The sequence below is a fragment of the Triturus cristatus genome, chromosome 4_1 (genome assembly GCF_964204655.1).
Source record: "Triturus cristatus chromosome 4_1, aTriCri1.1, whole genome shotgun sequence".
NCBI classification, from domain to species: Eukaryota; Metazoa; Chordata; class Amphibia; order Caudata; family Salamandridae; genus Triturus; species Triturus cristatus.
This window is the reverse complement of record NC_140585.1, coordinates 739,518,856-739,532,580: the sequence shown is the minus strand read 5'-3', so window position 1 is coordinate 739,532,580 and position 13,725 is coordinate 739,518,856.

Genomic DNA, 13,725 nt, shown 5'->3' with positions numbered 1-13,725 from the left:
CACTTAGTAATAATCACACTTTCACTGGGCTTTAATGAGTAGATGAGAAATGGGCACACTGTTTTGCCCTGATCCATAGAGGAGCAGTAATGCTGGAAAAGGGAAATATTACCACATATGGTCTGTGAGTAAAGAATGGGTAGCAAATGGTTAGAATGTGTAGGACCTGACCCATTTTGCAGGTTTATCCCCAAGCCTTTTGCCTCCTATCTTTCTGATCTTCTTTTTGTCGGATTTAGGACTCTGGGCACTTTACTACTGATAATCAGTGCTAAAGTGCATATGCCCTCTGTCTAAATTGTATTGGTGATTGGTTATCCATGATTGGCAAATTTGATTTACTGATAAGTCCCTAGTAAAGTGCACTGTATGTGCCGCTGGTCTGTAAATCAAATGCTACTAGTAGCCTGCAGCAATGCTTGTGCCACCCACATGAGTAGCCCTGTAAACCTGTCTCCGGCATGCCACTGCAGTGTCTGTGCGTACAGTTTTAAACCCACTTGCCAGGGTCAATCCTTCCCTTTTGTTACTGTTAGGCACACCTAAGATAGGCCCAAGGTACCCCTATGGGCAGGGCGCAGTGTATGTGAAAGGTAGGACATGTACTGGTGTGTTTTACATGTCCTGATAGTGAAATACTGCCAATTTTGTTTTTCACTATTGCAAGGACTAGCTCTCCCATACGCTATCCTTGAAGCTGCATTGTAACATTTAACAAGTGTAACTTTCAATTAAGAACAGCTAGAGATTTGGCGTTAGGGCTCTCTGAGCTCAGAATTTAAAAACACATCTTTTAGTGAACAAGGTTTTTATATTGTGTGTTTGAAAATGACACTATTAGAAAGAGGGCATTTTTTGTTTGACCTTCCTGTGCCTCTGCCTGCCAGTGGAATCAACATCTGGTTTAGACTGACAGGGGCCTGTTTGTTCATTCACTTCAGACAGGCACACAAATGGAAGTGAGGTGTGCCCCACATATTCTGATGGCCCAAAACCAGACTGATGGGCCTACCTGAGCCAGAGTGGTGGGAGGAGCTGTCACCTACATCTGAATAGGGCTGTGTCTGGCCTCTCACAATGCTGCCTCCACACCCCTGTGTGTCTGGAGCCATGACCAGGCAGGACAAGAGCTTGTGTACCACAAAGACAATCCTTTGAAGAATGCCTACTTCAAAGGCCAAAAGGGGTATAAGTATTGGACTTAAAACCCCAGACTTTTAGATTGCTTTTGGACTAAGAGGACCCTGCCAAGAAGAAGAACTGAAGAGCTGCCAGGAGGAGTACTGCTCCTTTGCTGTGTGTTGCTTTTCTGGGCTGGTCTGCAGTTGCTACTTCTGTCTGTATTCAGTGGAAAGGACTGGACTTTTGCCTTGCGGTGGTATCCTGCTTAAGAAGATTTTCCAAAGGTGTTAAGTAGAGCTTGCCTCCTGTTAAGAAGTCTCAGGGACACAAAGACTTCACTTGCAGCATCCTTGAACTTTACTGCTGGGAGTTCTGACCTGCCTTGTGGTGCCATATCCAGTTCTGTGCCAGGGCCGGACTGGGAACCAAAACCGGGCCTGGCAAACTGCGTGGCAGGCCCTCAGGAGGGGGGTGCGGCCGAGCAGTTTGATACGGCTGGTTTCGGCCCTGTTTTTTTTTACTGGGGGCCGATATTGGCGGCCCCCAGTAATAACAACGTCCCCTAGGAGGCCCAAAACCGGCCCCAACCCTAGCGGCCCACCGGGGAAATGCCCAGTGCCTGCTACGGCCAGTCCGGCCCTGTTATGGGCCCTTTGAGGTTGTTCCTGCTGCAAAGTACTACAAAGAACTGAAGAAACCTACAAAATCGACGCTGCTCCCTTCTAGTGGTTGTATTTTGCACGCAGCACCGCCGTGCGGGATAAAATCCAGATGCACAGCCCCGGTGCGGCCAAAGGAATCGACGCAGGGCCTGTCAGTGGGTCAAAGAACCACCACACACTGAGTTCAGCACACTGGTCTCCGAAGTTCGAGACCACCGCACCGACTCCGACGCAGGCCCTGCTGTGCGGCTAAAAGAAACTAGCTATTGTGGGACCGCAGCTGAAGAAATCAATGCAGCACCTGTTTGCTGCTGACGCATCAACCTTCAGTGCATTCCAGATTTCCACGCATTGCACCTGTGCACCACGCATCTCTAACGCAGCACCCACAGACCAGAACCGTCTTGGAATCAAAGCATCACTAACCTCTACAGTCCGGATTCCATGGATCACTTCTCCTGCGTGCAACAGAAATGTCTCATCACCCCCCAAAGACTCAGGAACTGATTCCTTGCTGTGTTTTCCGATGTTTCTCTCCTCTGCAGCTGTTTTTCCTTGTGGATTTTTACACATTTGAGGTACTTTGTGTAAAAACCACACATTCATAGATTTCTATGGACAGAATTGCTTGAAACCATTTAAAAGACATATTTTGATTTGTGTATGTTGAATTTTAGTCATTTTGGTCTTGTTTGGTTTAGATAAATATACTTTTATTTCTAAACTGGTGTGGTGTTCATTTGTAGTGTTTTCACTGTGTTACTGTGTGTGTTAACGTTCAAACGCTTTATTCATTGCCTCTGAGAAAGACCTGAATGCTCAAACCAAGCTACCATGGGGATGACCAGGGGTTATCTTCGGTGTGTTAACCCCTCATCCTGACTAGAAGGAAGGGTCCCTACTAGGACAGGGTGCATACCACTGCCAGGTAGAGACCCTCATTTCTAACAGACAGGATGGGATAAGCAAAGCTCATATGTTGGGACATGGTTAAATAGCTCAATTCATTTCAGTCCTGTTCCCATTATGTGATACTGTCCTCGGTATCAGAGGGCCACTTTTTAATTTCATGTTTATTTAGGTCAAATGCTATACGATTTAATTTAATGTGGGGTCATTTTCAGGTGAAAGACCATGTGATGTAAATTCCTGTGAATGTAAAGTCTCTAACCACACACAAAAACACTCTCACCCACACCAAGCAACATAACGTCTACTCTTCAGACCCGCAAAGGATGGCATAAAAGACACGTTCTCATAAGCATATCTGTCTCATATGTCATATGCCAAAAATTCAGTTGTGTGAAGCTGAAGATTGAAAGAGACAGACATAATTTTGGAACATAAGTGCATATTTTAAAGCACAATGGGCTAGTAATAGTCATAAAGGGATAGTAATGGAAATAAATATTGTCTTATTGCTTTGTAAAGTCCACCTACCAGCAGTGTTGGTCACAAGTGCATATAGTTTAAAGAATGCTTTACACAGGATTCATTCCCAAGGAAGGCTATGCATATTTTGTGATATGTAGAAAGTTTTGGAGTACACCATGCCGACAAGATTGCTCAGAACTGCATATGGTTAAAGACCAGTGCTTAGTTTGGACCAGTCGTTACCGGTGGTGACCATAGGCCCTCATTCTTCAGGCCAAGCACTTCAGACATTTACTGAGCGCAAGAGAGGGAAACACACACAAAACGGAGAGACAGAGAGAGAGAAACAGGTAAAATATGTCATAAAGAGAGAAAACAGGAACCTGCACGAGTGAGCCAAAGGGGCAAGGAGTGTGTGCTACTGCATTACAGAGGCAGGATTTGAATTCAAGATTCAAGACTACACAGCCTTGGTATTTGGCGCGCTGTCATTTATATGTGCAGTTTCTTAAATAGAAGGAACCAGGAGCCTTTTTAACCAGGTCCTGCACATATACTCCCAAATACAATCCCTGTCCACATACTGTCACACACCAAACGGCTTCATCAAAAAAAGATCACCGCTAAAGAGCCCCTTCGCGGGTGCCCATCGGGCATTGCAGCGCCGGCCCGACGAGGAGCAGACCCAATGATGAAGCATGACATCCTCCGGGGTGTGTGAGGGCAATCCATAACAGACCTGAACACTCCTTCACAAATAAGAACTGCACATTGACAATTTTCGTATTTAATAGTGCAGGCCATCAGCTTCTCATCAGAGCTTTGGGCACCAACCCTCATTTCTTTACAAATTAACCACTGACCAATGGCCCTCAGGAATTTGCTGTCTACCTCCTCCTAATCACAACAACAATAGTAAATCAAGACTACAGGGGATGTAGATCCCCTCAACACCAGTGCCATTGAAAGGATGGGCGGAGTCTTCCACATTAAGCCAGGCTTTATGTTGCATATCACTGATTTTACCCCGAGCACTACTAGACTTTCTAATGCACAGGCCTGTCTTATGATTCCTGATTTCACCTGTAGCCTAATCCACCCATGGCCGATTCAGTCAGAGAAAGCAGAAGCTCAGACACCAGACCTGTCCTGAACATAAGCTGCTTTTATGTCGTGATGTTGGCTGTCTTGCTTACTGTGAAACAAGTCAACTTACACCTTGTGGGTGCCACATGAGTTGATATAGTCAGGGCCAGCTCTAAGGTGGTGCAACCAGTGCAGCAGCACCAGGCGCAGATCTCGGGGGTGTTGTGTTTAGAAATAACTTATGTTTTTAAAAGCACCCGCTGCAGAGTTCCTTGAGTGTCCAGCAGTTTTCATGCAACACTCAAAATGTCACTACCTCTGGTTATTAATGTTCTTGCTGGAGAGAGATTGAGGTTTGTCTAGTGGCAGTTCTGACTAATCATAAAGTAGCGTAAAGGGTTAATACGCCTGCTTCAAAGAACGTGTGCCATGTAGATCACAGAACTGTATTTTATGTGGTAGCTCAGTAGGTTACTGCTTCAGAGATCCTTTTGTTACCTGCAGTTGATTAATTACAATCCTAATATAGCACAGTGACATATGAACTGTCATCAAAGAGCTGCATGCAAACTGCAAGGCACTGGGTTGGAACCTTATGTTTTTCCCTAGTCTTTCATTATCCTAATGTTGCTAAAAAGGTGTAGTTTGGGTAGAAATATATTCTTATAAGTAAAGCCAACCCCAACCACTGTGGTACGTTCTAAATCCAGTTTGTGCTTCTCCAGACAAAACACTGGGCTACTAGTATGGGTGACATGTGATTCTACACCTTGCAATTCTCATTGTTTTATGTAAAATTTCCTATTGACTGATTTACAGATGTATGATTCATTGTCTTTGTATAATGTGTGTGTGAAGTAAAGTGCCCTGACACCCTACACTGGTATCAGTAGTGCTGTAAAACAATTGAAATACATGCGAGAGAGGGGCTATGGATAGACGAGGGGCACTGTTGGAGAGTGGTAGTGAGGAAATTTGTGGAGAAGGTGGTCATTGGGGGGCAATCAAAACGATGTCGCACCGGATGCCACCAGCACAAAGCCGGCTCTGGATGCATTCATGTTAACTTGGCAATGCCGTGAAGCACAATTGTATGTGATTAAGCTATAAAGCTAGCTTAGAATGACTGGCAGTGCGGGTGTACTCTTTAATTTACGGCATCCGGGTGACACCCATGAATATAGGTGAATTGCCACTGTCTGTTTAAGGAATCTTTTTTTAAGCATCTCTCTTTGAGATCTCCATTAACTACTAGACAAATATATACATTGCAATAAATCAAACAGCAGTACACTATGCCTGTACATGCCAGCATTCCCGATTTAGGAGACTCATGATTTTTCATGCTACAAATGGCTTTATTTAAGCTTTTGTTCCTGTTTGGAAAATTCTCCTGTTGAATGCAAGTCAATGAGGAAATTAATTTTCCCTGATTTTCTTCTAATTTTCCTCATCTCTGTTGTCAAATTTAAGCATGTGTGTGCAACAGAAAACCTTATTGGTACATGGGAGTCTGCAATCTTCGTATAAAAGCCAGTCTCTAAATTTGCTTTATCAGGCAACATTTGAGGTATCTAGTCACCAGTCTTAATAAACTGCAATAGTTGCTCATCTGTAATACCTCATTACACTTGAGTTACAGTGTCATAATACCTACTTTCAGAGCCAGCAGCCAAGGTGGAAGGCATCATTACAGTTTCCATTTAAACAAGATAAAACTGTTTTTTCATTTTCTGATCTGTTCGTCTAAAACAAACAGTAATGAGGATAAAGAAGATCTTTATGCCACCATGTTTATTTTTTTGCACACAAAAGGTCATAACACGAGAAATAGAATCTCTCTGCAATCATCTACACCTTGTCAGCCTACATTTTTTTAATCTGATTTACATTAAACTGAGTCTTATATCTTTTTGCAAAGAGTTCCTAACTGCTTTTGATGTGTTTAATTTCGCACAAGGTTCCTCATTTATTCTTCATGTCTGCAAACATACTATATCTTTCATATCAAACAGCAAGGCCTCTAGGATCATGCAGCTTGCGAGAAGGTTGATTGTGCAACTGTATATTGGGTTTACAAAACGTTTGGTTGCTTGACTTTGATTTATAAGGAATACAATACTTTCTACTGTTTATTTTAATGATATTGCAAGTCACCTTGAAGTTCCATTACCTTATAAAGGAACTTGGCCTTTAGCCCCTTTTTTATTTATATTGTCACGGAACACCTCAGTAACTGGCGATCTCTTTACTTTATCCCATATATAATGTAGTAAGAAATGTGATTAGGGAGGCAGGGCAAGAAAATAACTGTTTTGACAAGAGGAGGAGGTGAGCATATAAGAGCAAGTAACAGTCATATCCAACATTTCCCATTGTGCAGGACCCACCCAATTGAAGTCATGTGGGTTCACATGAGAACACCAGTTGATATGTCCTCGAAGTAACATTTTTAGGTCTCGGCTAGCGAAGGCTGTGCTTGCGCAGTCTCGCTCGCGAGTTGTAATGTTTTAGAAGTGGGGCTTTAACCCGCCCCTCTTCTTCCCTCTTCTCCATTGGCTGGCCTCTTAAATGCTGGTCAGCCACTGGAGAAGAGCTTTGTCTCTCCAAAGAAGCCCCGTCTTTTTCGGATTCGGGGGCGTGTTTTTTACTTTCTTTCTCTCCTCTGTAATGTAAACATTCCAGCCAATGGCAAGAGGAGAGAAAGAAAAACACGCCCCCGAATCCGAAAATGCCGCTGCGTTTCTCCGAGGCATTTCTGCTTGACCTCGGAGAAAGGCGGTGGTGTTAATGGCGTCCTCTCCCCCTGCTCTCGGCTCCCGTGTTCGGCTGCTGCTCTGGTCTCCTCCCCCCTGTCCTCTCAGGCTGGCGCCGAAGTGTTGTGCATGCCCTGCTACCATCCAGCTCCATTTCTGTAAGTTTCTAAATGCGCTTCTGCAAATACAGATGGTGAATTTGTGGGTTTTGTGAGCCTTTGCAGACTCACAATGGCACAAGCTCACGTGCCGTCGGCCCTTTCGTAATTGCTTTGCAAATCCGGTCGACTGCTCATTTTTCAGCCGGGTCTTTTAAGTTCCGATTATTTTGTCATGAAATAAATTCCTTGGTGAGCATTACAACCAATCAGCCATCTTAGGAGATGGTAGCCAACAGCATGTTTTCTGCCTCTTTTCTGGCGTCATGGCTCTTTCAGAGTCTGGGTGCCTGATCTGCACATTACTGCCCTTTGTTGCGTCATCGACCTACTTTGCATGGGTGGGTGGTTTGGGATCATCACTCCTACTTTTCTTCTTGGAGTATTTGTTAAAACTACTGAACACCACTAGCCATTGCAGTGCTTTGTGAGTCGTAGAAGACTAGTTGAAAGCATTGGTTTTGGGGGGGTCGGAAAAGAACAGGGGTGTCCCTTAAAGGCTGTGCTTGAAATCCTATGGCAAACTTATTCACCAGCTATTATGTCTGCAGGATGCGGATTACTCCGAGGAACTTTTATATAGATGATTATTCATATCTGACACGGTAAGGACAGCAAATGCTTTTTAATATCTTGGGAAAGTAGGTGGAAGTCATCTGGGTGGGGTGTGCGTTGAAAAGCAAATACAAAAGGTGTTGTGGCATTAGAAGGAAAGGGAACAAAGATATTTATCTGGGTCAGGTATGGGTAGTAGTGCGCTGCTGTCTGCCTGCTCCCAGTGTGCGGAGTGTGATCTCCCACCGCCGTACCCGCTACATGTCTTTGAGTGATATAACTAGAAAACCTAACAAAGGACATTGCATTAGACAGTTTGCGCAGGAGAAAATGTATGCCTTCCCCTTACAGGCACCCATGTCCTTCATAATGTCCTTCATAATTAATTGTGTCGAGATAACACTTACAAATAATATTTTTATCATACAAATGTTATTTTTAATTTAAAGACACTTCCCAGTGGTGGAAATTCCCTCCTCTAGAAAACGTATGTGCCCCCGAATCCGAAAACACCGCTGCGTTTCTCCGAGGCATTTCTGATTGACCTCGGAGAAAGGCAGTGGTGTTAATGGCGTCCTCTCCCCCTGCTCTCGGCTCCCGTGTTCGGCTGCTGCTCTGGTCTCCTCCCCCCTGTCCTCTCAGGCTGACGCCGAAGTGATTAGAACTTTGTGGAGCGCTATTTTCAAAACATCTGGTAGGTGGGAGGTTGGTCTGAGACCGGCACGCACAAATATCTCTTAGAGGCTGCGTCACAGTGAGGGGCAGCTAACTGCCAAGAGGCCTGGCGTCGTGCCTGAAACACGTACGGCACTCGAGCCTTTTCAGCACATCGCCAATTCAGATTACAAAGCCTGCTGTGCCGATGTTATACAGTCGCGGAAAACCACATAATGTAAATAGGTCAGTGGGCTACTGCGTGTGTGTGTGTGTGTAGGTGGCTCTATTTGTGTGTGGGTTTCTCTGTGAGTGGCTCTGTGGGTGGCTCTGTGTGTGTGGGTGGCTTTGTGTGTGGCTCTGTGTGGGTGCAAATGCAATAGACCTCGCATTTGAGAGTGATTAAGCTATTGACATTGTAAATAACAATGCCGTTTCTTTAAATGTTTTTTTTTAAAAACATAAACAAAAATAATGTCATGAGCAATGCCAATAGCTCTAACTTTAACAATGCCGAGACCATTGCATTGTAAATGCTTGTTATACATGCCAACATTTTAGAAGAGGCAAGTGGGAGGTTAAAATTATCAGGAGAATGTATTTCTTCCATGGCGTTCTACTGAAGTAGAGGCAATTTCAGGAAGGAGACTGTAGTGTCGCGGTCTAGTTGACGCGCGCACTACGTAAGGACGGCGAAGTGCGTAGCGGCCATATTGGACGCTACTGCACATGCGCAGGAGTAGCGTGTTGCGAGAGACGGCGTTCGGAGCGTGTTGCCCGGCGCTCTCTCGGGAAATAGATTTAAATGTTAATAAAGGCATCTACCTACCTACCAGAGCCTCCAGCAAGTTATTGGGGAACAGCAGCTAGCAGCCAGAGCACCTAGCATCATTACAGTGGCGACGAGACTGGGCTGGCGAGAACCATGCGTGGAACAGGAGGAAGGTGCCCCCAACTTGCTTCAGAGAGGAGTGTCCACTAGGAGGGACGTCACCCCACGCGGTAAGAGGACCGAGGGGGTCGAGGACAGACGCCTACGCACCGGGAGAGCGCGGCAGAGGCAGATAGACGCCAGAAAGTGGCACGTGGGCAGTAAAGGAGCCGGCCACGAGGTAGAGGAACATTGCAGGCGGACCGCGGAACGGCAGAGGAGACCCTGGCGGAATCGGGTGACGACGGCGCAGGCAGCTCGAACGCAGTCCCAGGTACCCGAAGAAGGGGAGCGGGAACAGATGCGCCAGGTAGCCCAAGGAAACAAGCGGAAGCCAAAATGAGTGCACAGTCATCAACTTTAACAACGCCGATCCCGTTCCTTCCACGCCCGGGAGAACCCCTAATGAAGTGGGAAGACTGGAGGGAGTACTTCAAAAACTACCTAGAAGCGCTGGAAGATGAGAACGAGGAGGCGTTCTCCAGTGCCAGGAGGAAGAGGATACTCCTACACAACCTGGGACCAGAAGGAATACGGGTGTTTCAAAACCTCACAACGGGCGTCAGACAGGTAGGGGACACAGACGTGTTCTCTCACGCCATAGAAGACTTGGACAACCACTATCGGCCTGCAGTGTGCACCTCTATTGACCGCTATAACTTCCAGCAGAGGAAGCAAGAAGCGGGGGAATCCATAGATGACTACGTGGCGGCGCTGCGTAAACTTGCGATGACGTGCAAGTATGGAGGGTTACAGGACGAATTCATCAACGACCAGATCGTAATGCATACGACAAGCAAGACGGTGCAAGATAAACTGTGGGCGAGTGGGGATGCGACGCTGAAAGATGTGATCGCCATAGTGAAACGAGCGGAACTGACCAAGCGCTGCGCGGAGGCGGCAAAGAGAGGCCAGGCCCCCAGACTCACGGTCAATAAGGTGGATGATGCGGACCAGCACGGACGGGGTAAAACAGCGACGGGGGAGTACAGAGGAGCGCCCAAAGGGAAGGCCAAACCTGGACAGACATGGAAGCAAGAAAAGAGTGAAGCGATGAGGTGCTACAGATGCGGAAGCTCGAGCCACGCAGCGCACGACAAACGGTGCCCCGCATTCAGAGCCAAGTGTGCGTTCTGCGGCCTAGTAGGTCATTACGAGAAAGTATGCCGAAGGAAAGGGAGACAGCATGCGGTGAAATTTGTGGCGCAGGACGCAGGGGAAGAAGCAGAAGGCCGGGAAGAAGACGATGAAGTCCTGTGTGTAGAGGACCAGGTGCTGGGCATCGATGGGAGAAGAACGCGCAAACCCCAGTGCGATATGATCATTGGAGGAGTAAGCATCACCATCGTGGCGGATTCAGGGTCTCCCTACACGATTGTTCAAAGATCGGTGTGGAACGAGAGGTTCAGACCCACGTGGGGCGCACAGCTAGAACCCCCCGACATTCGACCGGTCACCTACACAGGGGATCCGATCCCGATGGTGGGGTTCAAGAAGCTGTTGTTCCAGTTCAAAGAGCGGAGCGCCCTCTGCAAACTGTACGTCGCGGAGAAGGGACCGTCAGTCCTGGGCTGGATGGACCAAGGAGAGTTGGGCGTACAGCTGAACCCAGGAGGAGACACCCAGGTGATGGTGACCCTGGACGGAGAGGAGTCGACGGCGGAGAAATGGCAGAGTGGACACCCGAAGGTTTTTGGCGGGAAGATCGGGAAACTAGAGAAGTTCTCCCACAAAATCGTCCTTAAAGAAAACGCCCGTCCGGTAGCGCACAAAGTAAGGAACATACCAATTGCGGTGAGAGAGGCGGTACAACAGGAACTCCACCGACTGGAAGACGGGGGAATCATCGAACCCATCGACAGCGCGGAGTGGTTGGCGCCTCTGGTAGTGGCCATGAAACCGTCAGGCAAGGTGCGTCTATGTGTGGACCTCAGAGAGTTAAACAAGTGCATTGTGGTAGAAAAATTCCCCTTACCACGCATAGAGGAAATGTTGGCCCGCACGAAAGGTGTAAAATGGTTCTCCACCATCGACCTGCAATCGGCATACCACCAGGTAGTGCTGCATTCGACAAGCAAAAAACTGACATCGTTCATCACGCCGTTTGGCTGCTACCAATTCTGCCGCATGCCCTTCGGTCTTGCCTCGGCAGCTGCGGTGTTCCAGAAGCTGATGGCTCGCCTATTCAAGGACATCGAGGGAGTGCAGTACTTCCAGGATGACATCCTAGTGATGGGGACCGAGCTGGAAGACCATGATAAGAAGCTGTCGGTGGTATTGAAGATCCTGGAGGAGAACGGCCTGACGGCAGAGTGGGAGAAATGTCACTTCGGGATGACATCAGTCACTTACCTGGGGCATGAGATAGGAGCGCAGGGGATAACACCGAAGAAAGGGAACGTGAAGGCCATCTGCGACGCACCTCCGCCCACCTCCAAGGAAGAAGTACGGTCATTTCTAGGGATGGCGGAGTACTATAGCAAGTTCGTCCACCACTTCGCCACAAAAACTCACCACATGAGGCAACTCACGAGGGACAAGACGGCGTTTGTATGGACTGAAGAGACGCAGGAGGAGTTTGACAAAGTAAAACAGGAAATCAGTGGAGCGATCCCGCTGCAGGGGTACGATCCCCAGGAACGATCCATATTGATGATGGACGCGAGTGAAAAAGGGCTAGGAGCGGTGCTCATGCAAGAACGACCAGAAGGAGGGACGGAGACGATCAGCTTCGCGTCCAGGACGTTGACGGCGTCGGAACAAAAGTTCAGTGTGATCGAGAAAGAGATGCTGGCGGTGGTATGGGCCATGGCGAAGTACCGTCAGTTCCTGTGGGGCACTAGATTTCAAGTGAAGACGGATCACAAGCCCCTAGTGAAGGTTTTGACATCGGATGGTCATGCCAGCGCCACACCCCGGATTGCGAAAATGACGCTGAAACTCCTGGAGTATCGGTACGACGTGGAGTACATCCCGGGCTCAAGAAACAAGATAGCGGACTACATCAGCAGGGCGTCCGCGATGGACAGTGCCTCCAATGGCATGGAAGACGACGACGAGATGGTAGCCCTGACAGACGACCCGGAAAAAGCCATCAGCAGGCAGGAGTGGAAAAACGCGTATGAGGCGGATGACGATATGGACGACATCAAGTTGTACATTGTACGAGGGTGGCCAGAAAGGAGAAGACAAAGACCCAAAGTCCGGCAGTTCTACGAGGTCAGAGAAGAGCTGTCGGTGGGAAACGACGGGGTGTTTGTCTACAGAGGCGACAGAGTGGTACCACCGGAGAACATAGTACCGGCCCTGCTAGCCATACTACATGAGGGTCACCTGGGAATCGTGAAGACAAAGGCCAGGACTAAACAAACGTACTGGTGGCCAGGAATGGACATGCATGTAGAGAGGCACGTGAGAGACTGCTTGCAGTGCCAGGGTGCGGACAAGGTACTGAAGCCAATGAGACCACCCTTAGGGAAGTTCACGAACCCCAGTAACCCATGGGAAGAGGTCGCAGTGGACATATTAGGGCCTATACTAGACGATCAGGGGATCCCCAAATACCTCTGTGCGTTGGTAGACAAGTACTCGAAATGGCCAGAAGTGCACATCAACGAGATCATGGACACGGATGAGATACTGCGCTTCCTCAAGGCGGTGTTCCTCAGGGAAGGCATACCCAGGATCATAATCAGCGACAATGGCCCCCAGTTCACCTCGGACAAGTGGGTCACGTTTGCAAACAGGAACGGCATACTACTTAGACACACCTCGATATATCACCCGACCAGCAATGGACAAGTAGAAAGGTTCAACAGGGTGCTTATGGGCTCCATACAGGCGGCCATCACGAGGGGCAAAGACTGGGAGAAAGAAGTGCAAAGCACGATATGGGCGTACCGTATCACCCCCACCGGTACGGGGTACAGTCCCTTCCAGATCTTACGAGGAAGACAACCCTTCACCAGAGACAATGTTGCGTGGCAGGAGAAGACCATCACCAGCAAATGGTCTCCGGCGGTGGTGCAACACAACCTGGAGAAGGCACAACGCATCTATACGGAACACTACAACCGCCACAAGAGGGTGAAGGAGACAGCGTTGGAAAAAGGGGAGTGGGTCAGAGTGAAGCTGGCAGTCCTGAAGCGGAAGGGAGAAAGCAAGTACTCCCCACCCCTAAGAGTAGAAGAAGTGTACGACCGGGCAGCGTTGCTCAGTGACGGAAACGTGTGGTCACATGATCGCATGGCCAAGTGCAACAAAATCATACAATGGCCCCGAGAGGACGCGGAGGGGGAAACCCCGACGGAAGGGCCGACAAGGGACACAGGTACGTCCGAAAGAGAGCGCGGAGAGAACATGAGCGAAGAGCAGGAGAGAGAGAGACACACACCAGGCGGATGGTCCCTGGGGGAAACGACCCGGGA